This window comes from Chiloscyllium plagiosum, unplaced genomic scaffold (genome assembly GCF_037043375.1).
Source record: "Chiloscyllium plagiosum isolate Xiang-an unplaced genomic scaffold, Cpla_swu_hap1 HiC_scaffold_53X, whole genome shotgun sequence".
Classification (NCBI taxonomy): Eukaryota; Metazoa; Chordata; class Chondrichthyes; order Orectolobiformes; family Hemiscylliidae; genus Chiloscyllium; species Chiloscyllium plagiosum.
The window spans coordinates 26350893-26374680 of record NW_028270191.1 but is presented as its reverse complement, the minus strand read 5'-3'; the positions used below and the strand labels follow the sequence as shown (position 1 = coordinate 26374680).

General features: G+C 43.2%; 1 protein-coding gene across 2 annotated transcripts in view; it reads left to right on the top strand.

Moving 5' to 3' along the window:
• Positions 1 to 574: 574 nt before the first annotated feature.
• The window catches only part of LOC122543209 (signal transducer and activator of transcription 5B-like), a 118742-nt gene continuing 95528 nt past the window's right edge, over positions 575 to 23788 (top strand). The window contains exon 1 of one of the 2 annotated variants that reach the window (XM_043681675.2): positions 575 to 847. The gene's annotated coding sequence lies outside the window, so the exon portion shown is untranslated. Of the gene's footprint in view, positions 965 to 23788 lie in introns of both variants that reach the window. The other variant, XM_043681674.2, reaches the window with a different exon arrangement.

Sequence of the window (23788 nt, the reverse complement as noted above, 5' to 3'; positions counted from 1 at the left end):
AACCATCATTCAACTGCGTACGACCACACCTCTAGCATTCCCTTCCAAAACTTCCCACCTAACTCTGTTCTCTTTGAAGGGTCTCGTTTAAACCTACTTATTTGATAGAGCTTTGTCAGCTGACCTAATTTTTTATGAGATTGCGTCAAATTTTGCTTGACAATATTCTTACGAAGCAGTTCGGAACATTTCACTTTAACTGAGTTTACAGATAAAGGTCATTAGGTCTTTACTCAAATTACTGGTCAGTTCAAAGGCAACATCCGGCAGATGTTGGAAATCTGAAAGAAACAGAACTGCTTGGACCACTCAGGTCAGGCAGTATCCGCGGATAGACAAATAAAGGATTCTGGTGGAAAACCTTTTACTCATCTCTGATCATAAGTCCAACGTTTGGTATTTTTATAGACATTGCTTTTCCTAACATGACTCAACTTGCCAGAAGATTACTAAAATTATTTGCCTTTTCACTTGTGTAATTGATCGCCGACAGGGTAGGGTTAATGTTTCTGGCGTTGTCTTGCTACTGACAGCCGTGGTGTGTTGTTTTTTTCTGGGTGCAGTGTTGCTGCTGGATTTTCGACCAATCACTAGAAAAGCGAAAACAAACTATTTTCACGGGGAGGAACTCATGCCACACAAGCGGAAACCTCTCGAACTTCGAGCGGTAGAGCCGTCCGCAGTTTCGTTTTGTCTCCAAATAGCAAATAGTCAGACGCGCAGGAAAATATTGTCTTTCTACTATTAAAGAAGCTTGTTCAGGAAAAAAAAAGCTGCAAGTCAGAACACAAAAAGTGTAGATACAAGGATTAAATGGAAAAGAATTCACCTGTGCTTTTGATGTGAGGTAAAGTGGGCCAAACTCGGGCGTGTTCGACTTTCGTTTGGACTGAAAAGTTGAAGTCTCTTTGATTGCCCCTTTTTTTTTGTCCCGAATCCAAAGTTTTCAGAAGGAACAAACCAAGTGCGTCTAGTTTTTAATGATTTTTGTTTGTTGTTTGTTTTAAATCGCTAGCCCCAACCGGCTGTCACTTTTCCGCTGAAAACCTTTCGTAATGTTGGAAAGCAAACTATTAGTTTAATTCTGGACGTTTGTCTCGAAAGAAACAAACGAACGCTTTTTTACGAATTGTATAAATATGCAGATTTAAATCGTTAGATTTGTGATGTGGTTATATTTATCGGTATTATTTTGATTCAAGGTTTAGTAAGAAAAACTTGAGGCTAATGGAGCCAGAGATAAATGTTGGCAATGGACCTTCGAGCCAATTGGAAAAGCACTGTCTGTGTTAGACAAACCCAGTTATATTTTCCCCTCTTCCAATTGGTTAACGCAGATGCTAATCATGATGGTCACCCATCCTGATTAGGCCAACGTGGGACTTTAGTGCGATTAAAAACAGAAAATGTTGGCAGTTGGGTTAAGCAGTTTATGTGGAGAAGAACCATAATCAATGTTTCAGTCCGATAACTATTCATCAGAATGCAGTACAGAAATAACGAGTTACTACCATTTGAGCACGTTTAAAAACATGCTTTGAAAGTCAAGCAACTCGCTCGAATATGAAGTTTAATCAAAAATAGTTAAGTCACAAACTGGATTTTTAAGTGTTTGGCTTGTAGTGACCATAACTAAAATGCTCATGTTCATTGTTTTATGATTGTATGTGTCACTTTAGAAACAGGATTAGATTATTTGACCCCTCGAGATCGTGGTTGATTTGACGGCGAAATCCACACCCCTTTCTGTCTGTCATCTCCATAACTTTTGACTCCTTTAAACGTTTCTCCCACTTCGATAATCTAAACCATAATATTGACGTCGACTACCATGTATGATGGTCATGTGTTCCTTAACACCGCCCAAATATTATTCGATCTGTGCTTTCCAGCAAAAATTATGACTAGTTTACAGGTATGATGACTATGGTGTTTTACCCTATATAACAGGTGCTAATTTTAAAAGAACAAGCAAGTATACGAATTTGTCTGAGACCTATGTACGTGAAAGTATGCTTCATAACGCGCAGCTTCCATCATTCAGTAACAGTATTAAACTAAACAGTGATTGGTGGTTAACTGTATGCACATAATGGTTAAGCAGTCCTCTTATGCTGCCGACTATGTTTGCACTTTGTAGCAAGCATCCAGATCAGGAGTCGTGGTTAATGTTCTTCCTAGTCTGTGGCACGGGCTGATTGTGGTTTCTCAACTACCACCCTGGCTGAAGTGCTACCAAGACTTTATTATTCAGTCACCTATGCCAATATTTAAAATTCAAACTTGGAAAATTACAATGCCTGATAACCATTTTTAGATTTTACAACTCAAGTTTCTGACTGACAATGTGTCCTATGTGAAAAAGTGCATTAGTTTGTAAGCAGTAGCAAAATAGATATGCCTCTAAATGGGTTTGCCTTGTTTATTTGTGATTTGATTTAATTTTAAAGCATCTCTTTGTGAAAATCAACACCAGCTTCTCTGAAGTTCATACTCTCAATTCTCATCGTTTGCAATAATTTTCTTGCAATCTACAGGTTTTCAAAATCAGATGCAGTATAATCTATTACTTACTTGGGTTTAAGATTGATTTTAACAGATTGAAAACAAACTAGAATAAATGTATTGTTTTCAGGTTGGCAGGATGTAACTGCAGTTTTGCAAGGTTGCCAGTGAGTAGACTGGAGGGCACAAAAGTTGCAAAGGAGATTAAATTGAGGAAATTTGAAATTATCCACTTGGATGTGATAGTAGAATATTCTTTAACCAGTAAGAGACTAGTAAAAATAAAATACTGTGGATACCTGAGAATGTGTGGCCATGCAGCTCCTGAGAGACCCTGTACACATTTGGTCAGGAGGTCTGGTCGCATCTATGCAGGGAGAACAGTTAGTGTTTCAAGTCCAATTCTGTATTGCTCTAAACCTTGGTGCGCAGAGGTCTTTGGATGTCTTAGTGCATGTTAACTTTGTGATTTTTGTTGGTGCAACAATTGACCTTCATTAGGAAGTGTATTGTTAAACTTGAGAGGATGCAGAAATGACTTGCAAGGATGTTGCAGAGACTGGAAGGTTGGGTTATAGGGAGAGGCTGAATAGGTTGGGGCTTTTTCTCTAGAGCATCAGAGGTTGAGGGGTGACCGTATAGAGGTTTATAAAATAATGAGGGGCATGGATCGGGTGAATAATCAAGGTCTTTTTTCCTAGGGCAGGGGAGTCGAAAGCTAGAGAGCATATGTTTAAGATGAGAGGAAAAATTTTAAAAATGACCTGAGTAAACTTTTTTCACATAGGATGGTCTGCATATGGAACAAGCTGCCAGAGGAAGTGGTAGAAGCTGATACCTTTGCAGCATTTAAAAGGAAGCTGGATGGGTATATGAATAGGAAGCGTTTAGAGGGATATGGACGAAATGCTGGTAAATGGGACGAGGTTAGATTAGGACGTCTAATTGGACCAAAGGGTCTGTTTCTGTGCCGTATGACTCTCTGAAAGTGACTGATACTTTGACTTTCATTGCAAGGGGGATGGAAGTATACAAGTAGGGAATTCTTTCTGAAATTGTATAGAACTTCGGTGAGACTAGGGAAGGATGAACTTAGTATAGAAGGGTGCAACAATAGTTCACTAAATTTGATTCCTCGATGAGAAAGTTGTTTTCAGGAGATATTGAATTGGGCGTTAACTTTTTTGTTTGTTCGTGGGATGTGGGTGCCACTACCATTTGTAGGCCATCCCTAATTATCCTTGAATTGAGTGGCTTGGTAGGGCAGTTAAGAGTCAAGAATATGGCACTAGAAAAGCACAACAGGTCAGGCAGCATCCGAGGAGCAGGAGAGTTGACGTTTTGGTCATAAGACCTTCATTAGGTAGGGGTAGGTTGGTGGGGGTGGGGGGGGCAGAAGGTAGCTGCGAAGGCAATAGGTAAATGCAGGTGGGGGTAATTGTGAGGTCGGTGGAGTGGGTAGGTGGAAAGGAAGATGGACAGGTAGAACAAGTCAAGATGGTGGTGCTGAATTGGAGGGTGGATGACCTGGTGGCCCAGTGGTTAGCACTGCTGCCTTGCAATGCCAGGGGCCTGGGTTCGGTTCCAGCCTCGGGTGACTGTCTGTGTGGAGTTTGCACATTCTCCTTATGTCTGCGTGGGTTTCCTCTGGGTGCTCTGGTTTCCTCCTACAATCCAAAGATGTGCAGGTTAGGTGAATTGGCTATGCTAAAATTGTCCATAGTGTTCAAGGATGTGTAGGTTAAGTGCATTAGTCAGGGGTAAATGTAGAGCAGTAGGGGAATGAGTCTGGCTGGGTTACTCTTCGGAGGGTTGGTGTGTACTTGTTGGGCCGAAGGGCCTGTTTTCACACTGTAGGAATTCTGCCTATTCTATAAGGTGATCTGGGATGAGGATAGGGTAGGGGAGATTTGGAAACTAGTAAAGTCGATGTTGATAGCATGTGGTTGAAGGGTCCTAAGGTGGAAGATGAGGTTTTCTTCCTCCTTTCGTTGGATGGCTTGGATTTGGCAGTGGAGGAGGCCCAGGACTTGCATATCCTTGGTGGAGGGGGGAGTTGAAGTGGTTGGCCACAGGGCGGTGGGGTTGTTTGGTGCATGAGTCCTAGAGAGTTGAGTCCACCACGTATGCCAGTTGAGATAAGAACAGCATGTTTTCTTCAAAGGACGTGGGTGAACCAGATCATTGTTTTTACAACATTGTAACCATTGCCGTGGACCATTAGACTAGCCTTTTATTACATAAGTTTTAATTAAATTCAGACTTCACTATCTGCCATTCAAACCTATGTCTCCAGAAGATTAGCCTGGGGTTCTGGATTACTAATCTAGTGACAGTACCACTGCCTTTCTTTTGGCAGTCAGATCTCTTGAATCAGGTTTTCATTAGTCTTTATGCCTTGGGATTCAGAATATATTCTTGATTATCAATTTGTGCCATGTTTCTTTCCTGGTCAGTTTTGCATTCTGCTTTCAATTTAAGTGAATGGAATGAATCACAAACATCAGATCCCCATTGTTTGTCTCTTTAATACAAACCAAAATAGGAGCCCTAATCTGAGGAAGGGTAACTGGAACTGAAGCATTAACTCTGATTTTTCTTCGTAGATGCTGCCAGACATGCTGAGCTTTTCCAGCAACTTGTGGTTTTGTTTGATTTACAGTGTCTGTAGGTCTTTCAGTCCTAATCTGAAATTCAGCTGCCTTGAATACAACTGATATGAAAAAGTTGGGTTCTGTATGACTGACTACTTCTCAATGAACTAGAGGTTCTTAAAAGAGCCATATGTATTCTTGGCTCTCATTTCTAATTTTTAATTGAGGATCGAGGTGCACAATTTTGTGTGTCTTGACTCTACCCTTTTTGTCACAGGTGTTATTCCTTGCATTCAATTGATGTTTGGCTGGTGCAAATAAATTCCCAGGCCTGTGTGCCTGACTCGCCATTAACTAAATAGCTGAGCAGTACATCAGTTTTCCAATCTAAAGCACAATTCGCTGAATCTGGAGCGCTGTAGAAAATTAACACCTGAATCTCTTCACCAGTTTCTTTGAATATCTTAGATTGCTAGAGATTTGTCTTCATGTTTTTGTGTAGGACGCAGTCTACATGCTATTTTAATGTGCTAATTTGTTTGTTCTAAATGGGATTATGCCTATTAACTGTTAAAATAGTTCCAGAGGGGTGTCATCAGAATGTGGTTGTTTTGTAATTGGCAGTGCATATTAATAAAGGTGTTTCTGAAATGGCGGGAATATCTATGAAGAGAGCTTGGGCAAACTGGGCCTGTATTCTCTAGGGTTTTGATGAATGACAGGTGATTTTGTTGAAACTTGCAAACTACTAAGGAATAAACAGGTTAAATGCAGGGGATGATGTTTCCCATGGCTGGGCAATCTAATAGCAAGGTAGACAAGCAGGCGGCTGCCTGGGTTGCTGTGTTCTTCCAGCCCTCCTGCCTGTCTACTTTTAGATTCTAGCATCTGCAGGGTTTTTTTTGTGTCTCTATCCCGGTCTAGTACCAGGGGCATAATTTTAAAATAAAAAGGATGCCACTTGGATCTGAGGTGTGAAAAGTTTTTTTTTAATCAGGGTTGCGAACCCTTTAAAATTCTCTACCTCAGAGAGGGCTGTGGAGGTTCAGTCTGAGTATGTTTAAGATAGCAATTGATTTCCGTTTACTAATGGTGTACGGGGCTGTGAGGACGGGATGACAAAAAAGTCCTGAAGCGTTTATCATTGTATTGAATGGTGGGGCAGGCCTGATGGACTGACTGGCCTGCTGTTCCTGTGTCTGTTTATTTTAACTGTATTGGTGAAAGTCTAGTTTAATAGCTACTAATGAAGAGTTTGTCACCATATAACTAACAATGTAGGATAGTTTGGCAGCCAGCAATTGTATGATAACTTATGACTTTCGCTAAGATGTGCCTTGCGTGAGAATATTGTTTTATAATGAAGTGATATTTGTGCAAGTGGTTTGAGTAATGCACTTTTTATGTATTCAAAGCATATAAGTAACTTATAAAAAGGAGGGGGAGGTGGAAAAATAAAGACTTTACTCTGATAAGGCACATTATTAACCTCTATGGGGAAGTGACTGATTGTGGAAGGAGCATGGTTCCTTGCTTTTCTCAGCTTTACTCAAACTGCACCCTCAAAATCAAAAATTTACAACAATATGTAGTTGATTACCAAGTCATCAGCATCATAAGATATATTTTTTAAAAATATATTTCTATTGAAAAAATTTTAATATTAAAACAAATACAAAATAATACAATTCAAAACAATACAAAGAACACAAGTTTTTTTAAAAAAAAACCCAAACTGCCCTCATGTAAAATGTATAAAAACATATTTTAAACCCAACTAACTACTTAATAAATAATAACTAACAACAAACTAATAATAATACAGCTCAGCAAAACAAAACACTAACTCTTGAATATAGAGAGCATTCATATGTTCACAGTTCCCCTGTCTGGATATTGGACTCGTAACGCACAAATGTTATGGCTATATAAAAGCCCTTATTAGTGTGGCAGACAAATCTGTGTCCAAGTGGTCCAAAAAAGGCTGCCATGTCTTATAGCAATTCTCAGTTTTGTGGTGTACCGTACTTGTAAGAAAATCCAAGGGGATATACTCCATAACAATCTTCGGCCAACCCGACAGGCCCGGAGGATTTTCGGACAACCTAATGATATTCTTTCTTGTGCAGAAAGTGAGGATGTTAAAAAGTTTTTTTTTTCTTATGCGGGTCTAAAGGGGACACACTGGGTAGGCCAAGAAGAAGACAGATCGGGTCCTTCTCCGCCCTTACACCCAAAATCCCCTCCATTGCACCTGCCACAGTGCTCCAGTATGTTTTAAGCCTGCCATGGGGCCAGAGATAATGGGTAAGAGTACCTGTACCAACTTTATACTTGGGACATGTTGAAGATACCCCTGGTTTAAATTTTGATAATCGATCCAAGCCAAATGGACGCTGTGGAGAATCTTCAACTGTAAAGCATAGGTCCTTTTGCAAATTGATATCTTTCTTGCATTTTCCCAAATATCCTCCCATGCCTCTGAGGAGACTTCAACTCCTAGCTCGCTCTCTCCCACACCCTGCAAAGCTGATTGAACTCATCTGAGGGGCCGGCTCTCCCCTCTTTCCCCCCCCCCCCCCCCAGTTGATGATATCAAGTGCAGACAGAAAGTGATTTGTAGGGATCAGTCAAAGTCGTTTTTTTTTATAAAATCCCTAACTTAAAAAATGAGGTCCTTGCTACGTAGCTCATATTTCCACGCTAACTGATCAAAAGACATCATTGTGTCTCCCTCAAATAAATCACCCATGCAAGACACACGCCTAGCTGCCCAATGTTTGAATCCTGAATCCATCACCCCAGTTGAAAATCCGACATACCCACTATAGGTTTAAGAAAAGATGTTTTGCCAATATTGCCTTCCCTCTGCCAAATTGCCCTCTATGCTTTTAACAGTATTGATAACTATTGGGTTATGGCAATATTCCCTAACTGTCCTCATTTTGTCCAAAAACAGCAAGCTAGTAAGAGGGCACTTTGCCTGAGAGGTTTTGATATCTAACCATATTGAAAGGGGGTGCCCACAAGCCCAATCACTCATGTAAGATAAAAGCTGAGGTGATAGTTTTTGTTGTCTGGGAGATTCCACCCCCACCCCAGTCTGTGAGGCAATTCCAGTTTAGCTAATTTAATAAAGGGCTGCTTACCGTGTCAAATAAAAGCTGAAACCAGCCATTCAGTTTCTTCAACGTTTGCTTATCGAAAATAAGATACAACAAACAGTGACGAATATTCATCTTAAGAGCTATCTGACCTAACCATGAGACTGGAAGCACCTCTCATTTTGAAGGTCTTGTTTGATTTTGTTGAATAATTGAACAAAATTAGCTTTAAACAACCAATCAAGAACTGGAGTGATGAATATGCCAAGATACATAAAACTCCCCTGTGACCACTTAAATGGGAATTGAGATTCACCCTCAAGACCCAGCACCTTTGTAAGACCACCCATAGGTATGGCCTCTGATTTTGCAAAATTAATCTTGTACCCTGAAAAGGTGCCAAACGAGCTGATGCATTGTATCAGGCGGGGAACCGAAACTGCTGGATTTGACAAAAAAAGTGAGGGCGTTGTCCACGTACAACAAAATCTTATGTAATTTTGACCCCACTTCTGGAGCTGGGCAGCACAGTGGTTAGCACTGCTGCCTCACAGCGCCAGAGACCCAGGTTCAATTCCCGCCTCAGGCGACTGACTCTGTGGAGTTTGCACATTCTCCCCGTGTCTGTGTGAGTTTCCTCCCACAGTCCAAAAAATGTGCAGGTTAGGTGAATTGTTCATGCTAAATTGCCCGTAGTATTAGGTAAATGTAGGGGAATGGGTCTGGGTGGGTTGCGCTTCAGCGGGTCGGTGTGGACTTGTTGGGCCGAAGGGCCTGTTTTCACACTAAGTAATCTAATCTACATTGGGATCCCTACAAATGGCCTTTATCAGTGCTTTTTACATTGGTGATTGAGCCAATGACGAAAGGGGACAGCCCTCTCGGCTGCCCCTAAAAATGCTAAAATTGCTGAATTGTACCCCATTGGTGATGACTGCAGCGAGAGGGTCACTGTAGAGAACCTTTACCTATCTTCTAAAGGCTTCACCCAAGCCAAACTGCTCCAGAGTACAAAAAGGTACGGCCACTCAAATTGGTCAAATGCCTTCTCTGCATCTACAGAAAACACCAATCCCTGTATTGACTGTTGTTGACACACTTGAATTATATTAAGCAGCCTCCTAACGTTGTTGGAGGATCTGCGGCCCTTTATGAAGCCTGTCTGGTCCCCTTTAACAATAGAAGGTAACAGTCTCCAGCCTTAACGCAAGAGTCTTAGATAGGATTTTAAAGTCAACACTTAAGAGTGAAATGGGCCTGTATAAAGCACAGTCCTCTGGGACCTTCCCTTTTTTAAGAATAAGCAAAATATTGGCCTCTCTTAGCTGGCAGGAGACAACCATGACCGTACGAGACGTTGAACATCGGGCCTGACAATATGCTTATAAATTCCGTAAAATTCGCTGGGAAGTCCATCCAATCTGGGGCCTTTACACTCTGAAGCTGCGTCACACCCTCCTGTACCTCTTGCTCTGATAAGGGGGCATTGAGAAAAGACTTTTGTTCGAGGGTCACTCCCGGAAGCTCCAGATCCTTGAAAAAGGACTCCATCTTGACTCACCCCTCCTCCCAACCCTCAGATTGGTATAGTTCAGAGTAAAATCTCTAAAATGCCGCATTAATCTTTTTGGAACCACATTAGGTTCCCAACCCTTTCCCTAATTGATGTAATGGCTTGAGGGGCACTTCTTGTTTTTCTCTCGTGGCGAGATACGCTAGGTGGTTGCCCGGTTTGTCACCATACTCATACAACCTTTGTTTTGCGAAAGTAAGCTCCTTCGTTGCTGTCTGTGTGAGCACAGAATTCAATGCAGACCACAGTACTGTAATCCTCTGTAGCTTGGCCAACAAAGGCCTGTCAAAGTAGGCCTTCTCAGCTGCCTTCAACTGTGCTTCAAGAAGACATTGCTGCTCACCCTTCTGCCGCTGCTTATGGGCAGAGTAGGAGATAACTCACCCCCTGGCATAGGCTTTGGCAATTTCCCAAAGGACGGATGGGCTACTAACCGAGCCTGAATTAATGTCTAAGAATGGCCTAAATTCCTTAGAGAAGTACTCCACAAACGTATTATCCTTAAAGATAAAGGGATCCATTTGCCAATGCCTCGGTCCCACTATAGCATCCTTAATCTTAACCAATAGGTACACTGGAGTGTGATCGGAGAAGGTAATATTACCAATTGTACAAGATGCCATTAAGTCCAGGGTTGCCACGGGGGTCGGAAAAAAAACAATCCTAGTGTGACATCTGTTTGGATTGGGGAAAAAAAACATAAAATCCCTGCCTGTAGGGTGGAGACGCCTCCAGATGTCCACCAACCCTAGCTCCACACACTGATCCACTAACTGTTTAGTTTGTACAGAGGGTATCTGGGGTGGTGGGGGTGGACGTGTGCTTTGGGCACCTGTCTACTGTAGGATCCATAAGACAATTAAAATCTCCCCCATGATGATATGCTGCGACTCAAGACTGATCAATTTAGAGAAATTTGAGGGGATGTGATGGAGGGCAGTAAACATTTAAAACACCATGTTCTTCCATGTTTATTAGGGCGTTGAGGATTACAAACCTCTCATATGTCTTTAACACACTCTAGTAACTTAAATGGGTGATTCCTCCTAACCAATATAGCCACTCCCCTACTTTTGGTATTAAAAGATGAAAAGTAAACCCAATCAAAACCATTCTGTAGTTTCAAATGCTCCCTATCATCCAAGTGTGTTTCCTGTGATAAAGCAATATCCACCTTTTTCCTTTCTAAGATTTGAGTACCTTTTTCCTCTTAATTGGTGAGTGACTCCCCTTGATGTTCCAGGTCCACCATTTAATCAAGTCATTAACCATAATCACTTGCAGTGACATTTAGATTCCAGAGAGGAGGAACACAAATTACAAATTGCCGAGCCTTAGTGTCACAAGATCCATCGAACATAAAAAGTACATAAACTAAAACCGCTACACTTAACAAACCTACAAAGCTATCAAAGACTATATACAACAAAAACCAAAAAAAACAAACCAACATATAAAGTGCCAATGGCACTGAATAGGGGAACTCACCCCCTCCCCAAAGGGAGCATCTACCCATCCCAAAAGCCAACTTCCCATCCTGCAGCCAGGGCATTTAACTACTTGAACCGGGCATAAACTGCCCGTTAGTAGGTATCTAGCCATCCCAACCATTTTCTCTCCTCCTAGCTAGAGCCGCACGCAAACACAAACGGCAAAGAAAGAAAATCCACCATGGAATAACAATGTGAGCAAAGAAATTTTGAAATATAAAGTAAGTACCCCACCCCTCCTTTTGGTATAACTTAGAAATTGAAAGTAAGCATCCCAGCCACCTCCAAGCATAGTTTAGACCAGATTGTTACCAATAAAAGAAAAAGGAAAAGAATGCCCTGACTGGAAAGAAAAGTAGAGGCCTACCCAAACAACACGACTGTTTGTACCTACTAACTTGTTCAGATTAACTTAACTTGTCCACAAAGTTCCTTGCCTTCTCCGACGTGTTGAAGAGATGTACGGATCCATCTAAGGCGATCGAAGCACCACTGGATGCCTCAGAGTACTGGATCCTGAGCTCCTTCAGTCTTGTCTTGATGCCATCATAGGATTTTCTTTTCCGGATCACCACCACTGAGAAGTCCTGGAAGAACATGATCTTAAAGCACTCGTAAGCTAGAACCTTCAGATCCTTCCCCTGGATTCTGGATGCTTCCATGATTCTCTCCTCATCTCTAGAAGTGATGAAACCTCACCGAGATAGGATGAGGATGTTGGTCCAGACCTGACCTCCGCACCGTGACCCAGTGAGCCCCCTCAATCTACAAGCTTCTCATTCCAACTTCCAAGTTAAGGAATTTCGGCAGCCAGTCCTCAATAAGTTCCACTGGTTGCTCGCTTTCATTACTCTCTGGCAGACCAATCCGAATATTTTTTCTCCTGTCCCTGTTCATGATGTCATCAACCTAGTCGAGCAAGATGCAGGGCTTGGATCCTATTCTTGGAGGGACCGATATCACTGTGACTGCGTTCTACCTCATTCGTCCTTTTCTTGAGGTCTCCCAGCTGCTGTTCATACTTCTACAGCACGATCGAGATCCGGGCCAGCTTCTCCTCTATCGGCGTCCCCAACATCTCGCAAGATTTCACAAGCTCCTTTACCAGGACCTGGTAGGAAATAGAAACCAAGGATCCTGTAGGCTGAGCTACGGGCCCTGCCTCGGATGTACCTGCTGCCTTCTTCATCCCTGGACAGCGAAAACCAAGGTAGGTTGCTCTCTAACAGTTTCCTGGGACTCCACGACCTTACCAGAGTCCCAGGATATTGCGGTGATCTGAGTAGGGTGGATTAGGACTTAGTCACGCTTGCGATGTGGTGCAGAGCTCTGCAACGTGATCTTTCTAGATCACAGCCATCTTGGATCCCTCCCAGTAACACCTTTTCTTCAGGTAGAAAAATGTCCTGAAACACTTGAGGTGCATTAACAAATGTAGCAGAAAATCCCCCTTGTGCGGTGTGAACTGATCCCAGGCAGGCAGTGGTAGGAGTGTTGTAAATGGCCTCTGTACTCCTTCTGGGAATGAGAAAATGACATCCATTCTATGTTGAACGTGAGTTAAAAGTAGTGTTTGCAGCACACAAGTGCCAGGCAATGCCCATTTCCAGCAAGGGACAATTTAAATAACCATTGCTCCTCGGCACTCAATGATATTGTTGAAACTTTATTGCTGGAACAGCACAGCAGGTCAGGCAGCATCCAGGGAACAGGAGATTCGACGTTTCGGGCACAGGCCCTTCTTCAGGCCCTTCTTCTCCTGTTCCCTGGATGCTGCCTGACCTGCTGTGCTGTTCCAGCAATAAAGTTTCAACTTTGATCTCCAGCATCTGCAGACCTCACTTTCTACTCAATGATATTGCCATTGATGTCTCCTCCACTATCAACATTCTGTGGATCACTACTGACCCCACCCCCACCCTCCTCTAGCTTATCTCTCCACGCTTCAGGCTCTCTGCCTTTATTCCTGATGAAGGGCTTTTGCCCGAAACGTCGATTTTGCCTGTCCTCGGATGCTGCCTGAATTGCTGTGCTCTTCCAGCACCACTGATCCAGAATCTGGTTTCCAGCATCTGCAGTCATTGTTTTTACCAGAAGCTGAATTGGACTAGCCATATGAATACGGTGTACAAGAGCAGGTTGAAGATCAAGAATTCTGCTGTAATTCTCCACCTATCTCCCCAATGCCTGTCCTCTGTCTACAACATACAGGAGTGTAATGGAATATACTCCACTTGTCTGGGTGACTGCCACTCCAATAAAACTATTCGGGACAAAGCAACCTAATCTATCAATTCAACATTCACTCTTTCCACAAACGCACAATGGTAGCAGTGTATGCAATGTATAAGGTGCTCTGCATCAACTAGTCAAGGCTTTTCTGACACCACCTTCTGAACCTGTGACTTCTGCCCTTTCAAAGGATAAGGGCAGCAGACACATGGACACATTACCTTCAGGTTCCCCTCCAAACCCCCCACCATCCTGACTTGGGACTATATTGCTGTTCCTTTGCTCGGTCATAATTCTGGTCTCTCTCTCATAGTATTGTGACTGTCTGTACGCCCAATGACTGCAGCAGTTCAAGAAGGTCACCATCACCACCTTAGGGCAACTGGGATGGGCAATAAATACTGGCCTAGCCAGTGATGCCCACATCCATGAACAAAAATACCATTATCTTTAGAATCATAAAATGGTAACAACATCAAAGGAGGCTTTGGAGGAAAAAAATGAAAGCATAAAACCACCACTGCACTGGTATGGGCAGTGACACATTCTGGTCAGGATTTTGAAAGTAGCAATAGTAAAACCACCCCACCCTCCCCAAGCACTTTGTACTGCTGGTTTTACTTTAATGTGTTTCTGTATCAGTCATCTGTGGAATTTGAGTATGCAGCAACATTCTGGATTAGTGGTGCTGGAAGAGCACAGCAGTTCAGGCAGCATCCGAGGAGCAGTAAAATTGACGTTTCAGGCAAAAGCCCTTCGTCAGGAATGCAGGCTGACTTGGACAGTTTACAATCCACAGGACTCTTCGTATCTTTAACATTGTATCTATCCTGTGTACCTTTATCAACCACCAAGTTTGTTCAAATAGTTTTAAAAAATACAATTCACTGACTCCTAGTATGACGATGCTGTCACTTTTTAAACAAGGTGATTTTGTTCTTGGGTTTTTGAGAGCGGTCATAAAGGCAGAGGTGCTGAGGGGTTTGGAAAGACCCTGGTTGTAAAATTGCAGGGGAGTGGCCAGTTCTCTGTTTGGTTTAGCTGTAGCAGTCACAAGATAATGAAGTCCAAGAATGATTGAAAACTTCAGATACCTGACTGACTTTCTCTCTGGATGTTGTTCCCTCCTGCCCATAAGAATGTGTTTCAATTTACCTTTTGCCAAGGGGTGTGTTTATGGAATGTATTGGATTGGAATAGTTCCTTTTGAGTTGCTGTATTGGGTCCAACAGTTAAGTTATTCTAAATTCTGTTTTCTTTTGTTAGTGTTTCAACTGTAGTGTTTAAATAAAGCGGAGTGATTTGACCAGCTTCATCACACCTGGAATTTCCACTTCACATCTGCCTTTAAAAATAAGAAAAAGTTAGGGTCTAGGCTACCTTTTTAAAATATTTTAAGGGAGTCTAGCCTGGTCCATAACACTAGCAAATAACCACTGTCATGACTGACTGACTTGGGAAAGTGTGCTGATATTTAAGCCCAACTATGCCCAGGGTTGGCACAAACGTAGATTTAATCAAATTACTCAAAGTCTCTAGTTTTCCTGTCTAAATTCAAGGCAAGAGAAAATGCTGATCAGGTTTCTGTACTTTAAAAGGAATTACTATATATTATAAAGAAAGTTGTGACTGAGGGTCTGGTCACCATGCTGACTTGTGCCTTTTGTGGAGAGAGTTTGGGAGGTGAGTTACTCACTGCAGAATTCCCAGAATCATGGTTCTTCTATGGCTTAGAAAATCTCTAGTTAGACTTTCAGTTGATTTGGTTTTCCTCTTTCTCTCCACCCCCACCCTCACCTCCCAAAAAAGGATGTTGTGATGCCATTGAATGTAAGAAGGCGATGGTAACTTTGTTACTTTTTTTCATAATGGCACTGTGAAGCATGAATGATACTTGCCACTTATCCCCAGGTCTTATTGCATGTGACATGGACTGCTTTGGCTTCATGAATGAAGAAGTCAAACGTCCCCTCCTCTGCCCTTTTTATGTTGAAGGGAAGTCATTGTCGAAATAGCTGAAGGCAATTGAGCCTAGATACTACCCTGAGAAATTCTTGCTGTGGTGTTCTGAGGTTTAAATTGAGCTTCCAACAGCCACAATCAGCTTCCTTTTGTGCAAAGTATGATTTCTTCAATCAATAAAGATTTTCCCAGATTCCCACTGACTTCAGATTTTTGCAGGGGCTTCTTTGTTGTCATATTAAGACAGCATTTGACGGAATGTCAAGGATGGTCACTCCCACCTCACTTCTGGAATTCATCTCCTCTTATGCATGTTTGTATGAAGACAGTTGTATATTTAAAATGTTGACAGACTAGACCAGTTTGCCTGGGTGTGTTCATCTTAGAATTTAGCAATACATTTAATAGTGGATACAAACTGTTTTGAGAAACACAATCTATGGTTCACCTATTTTCTGTATTGGCCATAAAAAAGAGCAATTCAGTTTAATTCTACTTAGTCTCAAGTCCTGTTCAACACATGTATGAGTTTGCGTTTCTACCACCCTTTCAGAGCATGATTTCCAGGACCCCACCCCCACTACTGATCTGGGTGAAAAAAATTCTCCTCTACCTTCTGCTAATTACATTAAATCATGTCCTTTTGTTATTAACCCTTCTATTAAAGGTCCTTCCTGAGAATTCTATCCAGGCTGTCAATTTTATGCATTTTAGAAAGCGTCTTCTCTCAGCTGCCTTACATGGCTGTAGGAATTTAGCATCAACATTTTTATAAATTTCCTGTGTACTCTCCACACAATTACATCCTTCCTTTTTAATGTATTAACCAGAGTTGTATGCAGCACTCTCGCTGTGGTCTGATTTAGGATTTCGTTACTGTTTTTCTTTGCTCTTGAATTCCACGCCTTAGTTAAAAAGGAAATTTACTTGCCTTTATTCGCCATCTGTCATATGTTACTTCACTGTGCACCAACTGAGGTGACTTAGGCCAAATAGCTAGTCCGTGGTCTCCAAGATTGTTTGTTTGTTTGTTTTTATTGTGAAGACAAAGTTGGGTAAAATGCTGCGTGAATTATTGTTTTTTTTAAAAGCCTTTGTGCTGTTATGAGCATCAGATGTTTTCTGTACTCGTGTTTGTGCATCAGGTCCAGAACATCCTACTAGGAGAAAGTGAGGTCTGCAGATGCTGGAGATCAGAGTCGAAAGTGGGGTGCTGGAAAAGCACAGCAGGTCAGGCAGCATCCGAGGCGCAGGAGAATCAACATTTCGGGCATAAGCCCTTCATCAGGAAGTATACTGCCTAACCTGCTGTGCTTTTCCAGCACACTACGCCCTTCACCCAGAACATGCTACTTCTGGGTATCTGACCTTTTTGATCATGTTTAAGTTGTTGGAGGGAATCCTGAGGGAAAGGATTTACATGTATTTGGAAAGGCAAGGAATGATTTCGGGATAGTCAATATGGCTTTGTCTGTGGGAAATCATGTCTCATGAACTTGATTGAGTTTTCTGGAGGATTGATGAGGGTAGAGTGGTGGACGTGATCTGTATGTACTTCAGTAAGGTGATCAACAAGGTTCCCCATGGGAAACTGGTTAGCAAGGTTAGATCTCATGGAATACAGGGAGAACTAGCCATTTGGGTACAGAACTGGCTCAAAGGTAGAAGACAAAGGGTGGTGATGGAGGATTGTCTTTCAGACTGGAGGCCTGTGACCAGTGGAGTGCCACAAGGATTCGGGCTGGGTCCACTGCTTTTATTTTATATAAATGGATTTTGATGTGCACATCAGAGGTATAATTAGTAAGTTTGCAGATGACACCAAAATTGGAGGTGTAGTGGACAGCGAAGAAGGTTACCTCAGATTACAACGGGATCTTGATCAGATGGGTCAATGGGCTGAGAAGTGGCAGATGGAGTTTAATTTAGATAAATGCGAGATGCTACATTTTGGGAAAGCAAATCTGAGCAGGATTTATACACTGAATAGTAAGGTCCCAGGGTTGTTGCTGAACAAAGAGACTTTGGAGTGCAGGTTCATAGCTCCTTGAAAGTGGAGTTGCAGGTAGATAGGATAGTGAAGAAGGTGTTTGGTATGATTTCCTTTATTGGGTCAGAATATTGAGTACAGGAGTTGGGAGGCCATGTTGGGGCTGTACAGGACATTGGTTAGGCCACTTTTGGAATATTGTGTGCATTTTTGGTTTCTCTCTCCTATTGGAAGGATGTTGTGAAACTTGAAAGGGTTCAGAAAAGATTAACAAGGATGTTGCCAGGGTTTGAGGGCTTGGGCTCTAGGGAGAGGCTGAATAGGCTAGGGCTGTTTTTTCTGGAGTTTTGGAGGCTGAGGGGTGACCTTCGAGGTCAATGAAATGATGAGGGACATGGATAAGGTAAATAGACAAGGTCTTTACCCTGGGGTGGGGGAGTCCAGAACTAGAGGGCATAGGTTTAAGGTGAGAAGGGAAAAGATTTGAGATCTAAGGGGCAATGTTTTCACACAGGGTGGAACGAGCTGCCAGAAAAAGTGGTGGAGGCTGGTACAATGACAACATTTAAAAGGCATGTGGATGGGTATACGAATAGGAAGGGTTTAGAGGGATATGGGCCAAGTGCTGGCAAATAGGACTGATTAGGTTAGGATATCTGGGTTAGCATGGATGCGTTGGACTGAAGGGTCTGTTTCCGTGCTGTAAATCTGACTCTAAAGGTTCTTCATTCTCAAATGGACAAGCCGTACAGTATATGGATGCCTGCAGGAGTAGGCAAGTTTCCATTTCTACTTTTTGGATGCAAAGTGTATTAGTTTCTTTTCGTTCTATTTTACTTTGCATTTTCATTTCTTTATGCATTTTTGTTACTATTTAGCTCTTTGCTACCATTGCAAGGTTATTTTATTTACTCCAGCATCAAAATGGGCAAGGTGATAATTATTTTGGGAATTCCAATGGTTCTCTAACTTGGAGGAGGAAGGGCAGTTTCTGAGGGATTGAGGAAGGGGAAAGTGCATGACTGTCCTTGCCCCAGGACCACAGTCTACTGCCTGGGCAGTCTTTCCTAGATATGTCAGTGAAGATTTATACTTGGCTGTCCTTTGAAGGAGCTGCCACATGTCATTTTCTTGAGTCCAGTTAAGCTGACAGCTGAAGCCATGTTGGAGTCCTTTTTTTGTACAGACATGTGTTAAGAATTTTAATGCCCTTGAATACCTTCAAGACATACTAAATCAGTCATTATATGCAGACACATGGAGGTTTTGCTTGTAAAGGAGTTTAAGTTCACCACTTCCTCTGTGGATAGGAGGCTTTAATTTGACAAGACACAGAACGTTCCATGGGCATCGGGGTTTACAAGGATACAGTTGGTTCTGCTATAACATTTGTTTCTTCAACGCGAATTGGTTATAAGGCGATTGAAGAATTTAGACCATTATTTGTAGCGCACAAACTTTCTTTACCTGTATTGGCTAAAATGTGACTCCGGTCCCATTGGTTTAAATGGTGCTGCTATTACACAATTTTCTTAACACAGGATCATACAGGAACAGAACTATTGTTTTTTTTTCAAAAATATACTTTATTCATAAAATAATTTGATGGTCTGTACAGTTGGTCATGCCATACTTATGTAAACATGTACATACAGAGATCAGAATTTATCATTTTTATACCGGTCTGTACATTTTTCAATCATATGCCCATATAATTAGCTGAGGCGTCAGCAGAGCCCAAATGACAGCATGGGCCCCCTGTTCTTTGTTAGGCAGGCAGACTTTACACAGTGGTCTTTCCCCACCGCGCCTTGGCGGCAGCTGCCCCAAGCTTCAGCGCATCCCTCAACACGTAGTCCTGGACCTTGGAATGTGCCAGTCTGCAACTCTCAGTCGGGGTCAACTCCTTCAGCTGGAATATCAACAGGTTTCGGACTGCCCAGAGAGCGTCCTTCACCGAGTTGATTATCCTCCAGGCACAGCTGATGTTCGTCTCGGTGTGCGTCCCGGGGAACAGGCCATAGAGCACGGAGTCCCGTGTCACAGCGCTGCTCGGGGCGAAACTCGACAAACACCACTGCATTGCTCTCCAGACTTCCTCTGCGTAGGCACATTCCAGAAGGAGGTGTGTGACAGTCTCGTCCCCCCGCAGCCACTTCGAGGGCAGCGTGCGGTGCAGCTGAGAGTCCGGGCGTGCATAAAGGATCTCACAGGCAGAGCCCTTCTCACCACCAGCCAAGCCATGTCTTGGTGCTTGTTGGGAAGTTCTGGCGATGAGGCATTCTGCCAAATGACTTTGACAGTCTGCTCAGGGAACCGCTCGATAGGATCCGCCCTCTCCTTTTCCCAAAGGGTCTCAAGGACACTACATGCTGACCACTTCCTGATGGACTTGTGGTCAAAGGTGTTTTTCTTCATAAATTTCTCCACGAAGGACAAGTGATACGGAACGGTCCAACTACTCGGAGCGTTCCGCGGCAGCGAGGCCAGGCCCATCCTTCGCAACACCGGGGACAGGTAGAACCTCAGTACGTAGTGACACTTGGTGTTTGCGTACCGGGGATCCACGCACAGCTTGATGCAGCCACACACAAAGGTGGCCATCAGGGTGAGGGTGGCATTGGGTGTATTTTTTCCCCCGTTGCAACGGTCTTTGTACATTACGTCTCTTCGGACCCGGTCCATCTTTGATCTCCACACGAAGTGGAAGATGGCCCGGGTGACTGCGGCGGCACAGGTTCTGGGGATAGGCCAGACCTGTGCCACGTATAACAATACTGAGAGTACCTCACACCTGATGACCAGGTTTTTACCCGCGATGAAGAGCGACCGTTGCTCCCATCTGCCCAGTTTCTGTCTCACCTTCCTGATCCGCTCCTCCCAGGTCTTGGCCATTGCCCCAGCCCCACCGAACCAAATACCCAGCACCTTCAGGTGGTCGGTCCTAATTGTGACAAGAGGGAAGAAACACGCTGGATCTTGTTTATATAAACATCCCCAATGTATCCAGGGCAGAGCCCCGGCTCCTCAGACCACACCTCTGTTATGCTAATTTCGGCATTCGGGCCGCTCGTCAGATGTCAAACCGGTTCTGAAGCAGGTGAAAACCTGACCGAGAGGAGCCGTTTCTGCTCTGAGCGCACTGGTACATGTTTAAGGAGGCGGCAACCGATGGCGACTCCATCAACTTAGTGGAGTGCACGGTGTTGGTGTTTTGCTACATTAGCAAGTGCGTTGATGATGTCATTGTGTCTGAGACCATCAATTCTTGCCCCAACTAGAAGCTGTGGATGACCGCAAAGAAGTGTGTGCTACTGACGACCCATGATTCTGCCTTCAGAGCAGATGACAGAGTGGCCATAGCAATAGCAAGGGCCAAACTGTCCTGGGCCATCAAAGAAGCAAAGCATACATGCGCTAGAGAACATGCAATCTTTTTCAGGACAGCAGTGATATGTGGAACATGTGGAACATGTGGAAGGGTATTCAGGCTATGACCAAGCACAGGACAGCATCACCTGCTGTGCTGCCACACTCTCAGGAGTTGAACAACTTCTGTGCACGGTTTGAGGCACGAAATGATGTGGCAGCGAGGAGGGACCCCTCTTTCCCCCCCCAAACCCATGACCAGGTGTTGTCTTACTGTGGCTGATGTAAGGAAAATCACTGCAAAGTCCACCCATGTAAGACTGCTGGACCAGATAATATCCCTGGCAGCGTGCTCAGAGGATGCTCTGACGTGCTGGCGGATGTTCTCGTGAACATTTTTTAACATCTCCCTGAGTTGCAGCATAGTTCCAATGAGCTTCAAGGCTAGTACCATCATCCCTGTGCTGAAGAGGTCTTCAGTGTCCTGCCTCAACGACTACCGCCCAGTTGCATTACCACCATCATCATGAAGTGATTTGAGAGGCTCGTGATGAGACATATTAAGACCCTACTGCCCCCTCACTGGACATCCTGCAGTTTGCATATCATCTCAACCACTCAACAGATGATGCCATTTCCACCACCCTCCATCTGGCCCCTCACCCACCTGGAGAACAAGGGAACTTATGTCGGATTACTGTTTATAGTGTTGAATGCAGAGCTGAAGTATTGGAAAGCTGAGTTGGCTGAGCTTGAATAGCTTCCTCTGTAACTGGCTCCTGGACTTCTTGACTGGGAAACCTCAGTCAGCCTGGACTGGGAACAGCATCTCCAATAACACTCCACCACCTCCTCTAACTCCTTCCATAAGGCCAATTTTGTATCTGATGGGCAAGTTCAACCTGATTCCCATGTGATCTAACTTTACTAATTAGCCTACCATGCGGTACCTTATCAAAGGCCTGTACGTTGTGGATCTGTGTTGTTAGGGCAGGAGTTCAGGAGTGGCTGAGTGACACTGAGGAATAATGATCTGATTCCAAGTCAGGATGGTGAGTGGATTGGTGGGGAGCTCGTAGGAGATGCTCTCCCATGTATTTGCTGCCTTTGTCCTTTTAGATAGTTGTGGTCGTAGGTTTGGAAAGTGCTGTCTAAGGAGCTTTGGTAAATTTCTGCATTTCATCTAATAGATGGTACCTACTACTGCCACTGAGCCTGTGTGGTGGAGAGAGTGAATGTTAACATGTCCACAAACAATCAAGTGGACTGCTTGTGTCCTGGATAGTTTCAAGCTTATGGCTGTTGGAGTTGCATTCATCCAAGCAAGTCAGCGGTTTTCCATCATATTACTGGCTTGTACTGTGTAGATGTTGGACAGGCTTTGGAAGGAATCAGAAGATGAGTTACTTGATGCAAGATTCCTAGTCTCTGACCTGTTTTTTGTAGCCACCATATTGATGAGGCTGGTCCACTTTGGTAGCTGGTCAGTAGCAGTCCTGAGTGGGAGATAAGTGGTAATGCCATTGAATGTCAAGACCAGATGATTAGGTTTCCTCTCATTGGAGATGATCATTGCCTGGCATTTGTTGTGTGAATGTTACTTGCCATTTGACAGTTCAGACCTGGATATTGTCCAGGTCTTGCTGCGTTTGGGCACGAATCGCTTCAGTATGAGTTGCAAGTAGTGCCAAATGTTATGCAATCATTGGTAAACATCCCCACTTCTGACTCTACGATGGAGGGAAGGTCATTGAAGCAGCTGAAGAAGGTTGGATCAAGAACACTACCCTGAGGAACATCTCTATGATGTCCTGGTATTGGGATGACTGATCGCCAAAAAATATAACTATCTTTTGTGCCAGCCAAAACTCCAACCAGCAGAGGTTTTTTCTTTCTTCCTGGTTACCTCAAATCTAGCTTTGCTAGGACCATTTCTTTTAGTTGAAATAGAAACAATGGGATCTTTTAGGTCCACCCTTTAACATGTAGGTTTAACTTGATTTCATTCTTGCCTAATTGTAACCAGGGAATCAGTTGCAATTACTTCTGTTCCTGCTCCTACATTGTTACTTGCCCCAATAATTGTTTCTTGAATTCCTTCAATTTCAACTTTTACTCCTTATTGACATAATTAATGCTGTGTCTTCAGGTTTTCATAGTATGCTGACAACACCCACCTGCACTTCTCCATTACCTCTCTCTAATACTTCCCTGTTGTTATGTTATCAATAGTGCATCTAAAAATACTGAACAAGCAGAAAATTCCTGCCATTAAAGACCGAAGCACATGTTTTCGTTCCTTGCTCCAAGCTCCGTTCATTAATTACCCCCCCAACTCAATCTCTCTCTGATTAAACCAATCTGTCTCCAACCTTGATGTCACACTTTGATCCCAAGATGCATTTACAATCTTGTTTGTGCCCTAACTAAGTAACTATTTCCATCACTGTCATATTGCTGTACTTTGCCCTAAGTCCATTCACTCACTGAAACCCTTATTCCTTTCATTCCTCCAACTCATTCTTCCCTCTGTAAACTGACTTATCTGAACCTTTGCCTGTCTTTCAACACACAGCAAATCCCACTCTCGTCGTTTGTGTTTGCTGACCTACGCTGGCTCCCAGTCCAGCAACATTTTGATTTTTATAACTATCATTCTGGTTTTGGATCCCTCTAAATCTCATTCATCTCCTCAAACCCATGATTCTGTGATTATGTGTGCCTCCAATTTTGGCCTCTTGTCCATCCCTGATCTGAAATGCTCTATCCACATTTGAACACTCGCACACATTCTACCTCCTCCAGACATAACTCTTCAAGAAGCTTTCATCATCTGACCTAATATCTGTCATGTTCTTTTATAATGCCCCTATGAAGTGCCTTGGGATGTTTGATTGCGTCAAAGGTACTATATAAATATAACTTGCCATCTCATCCAAAAGAGCGAACCTTTGTCAGTACTGGGCTGT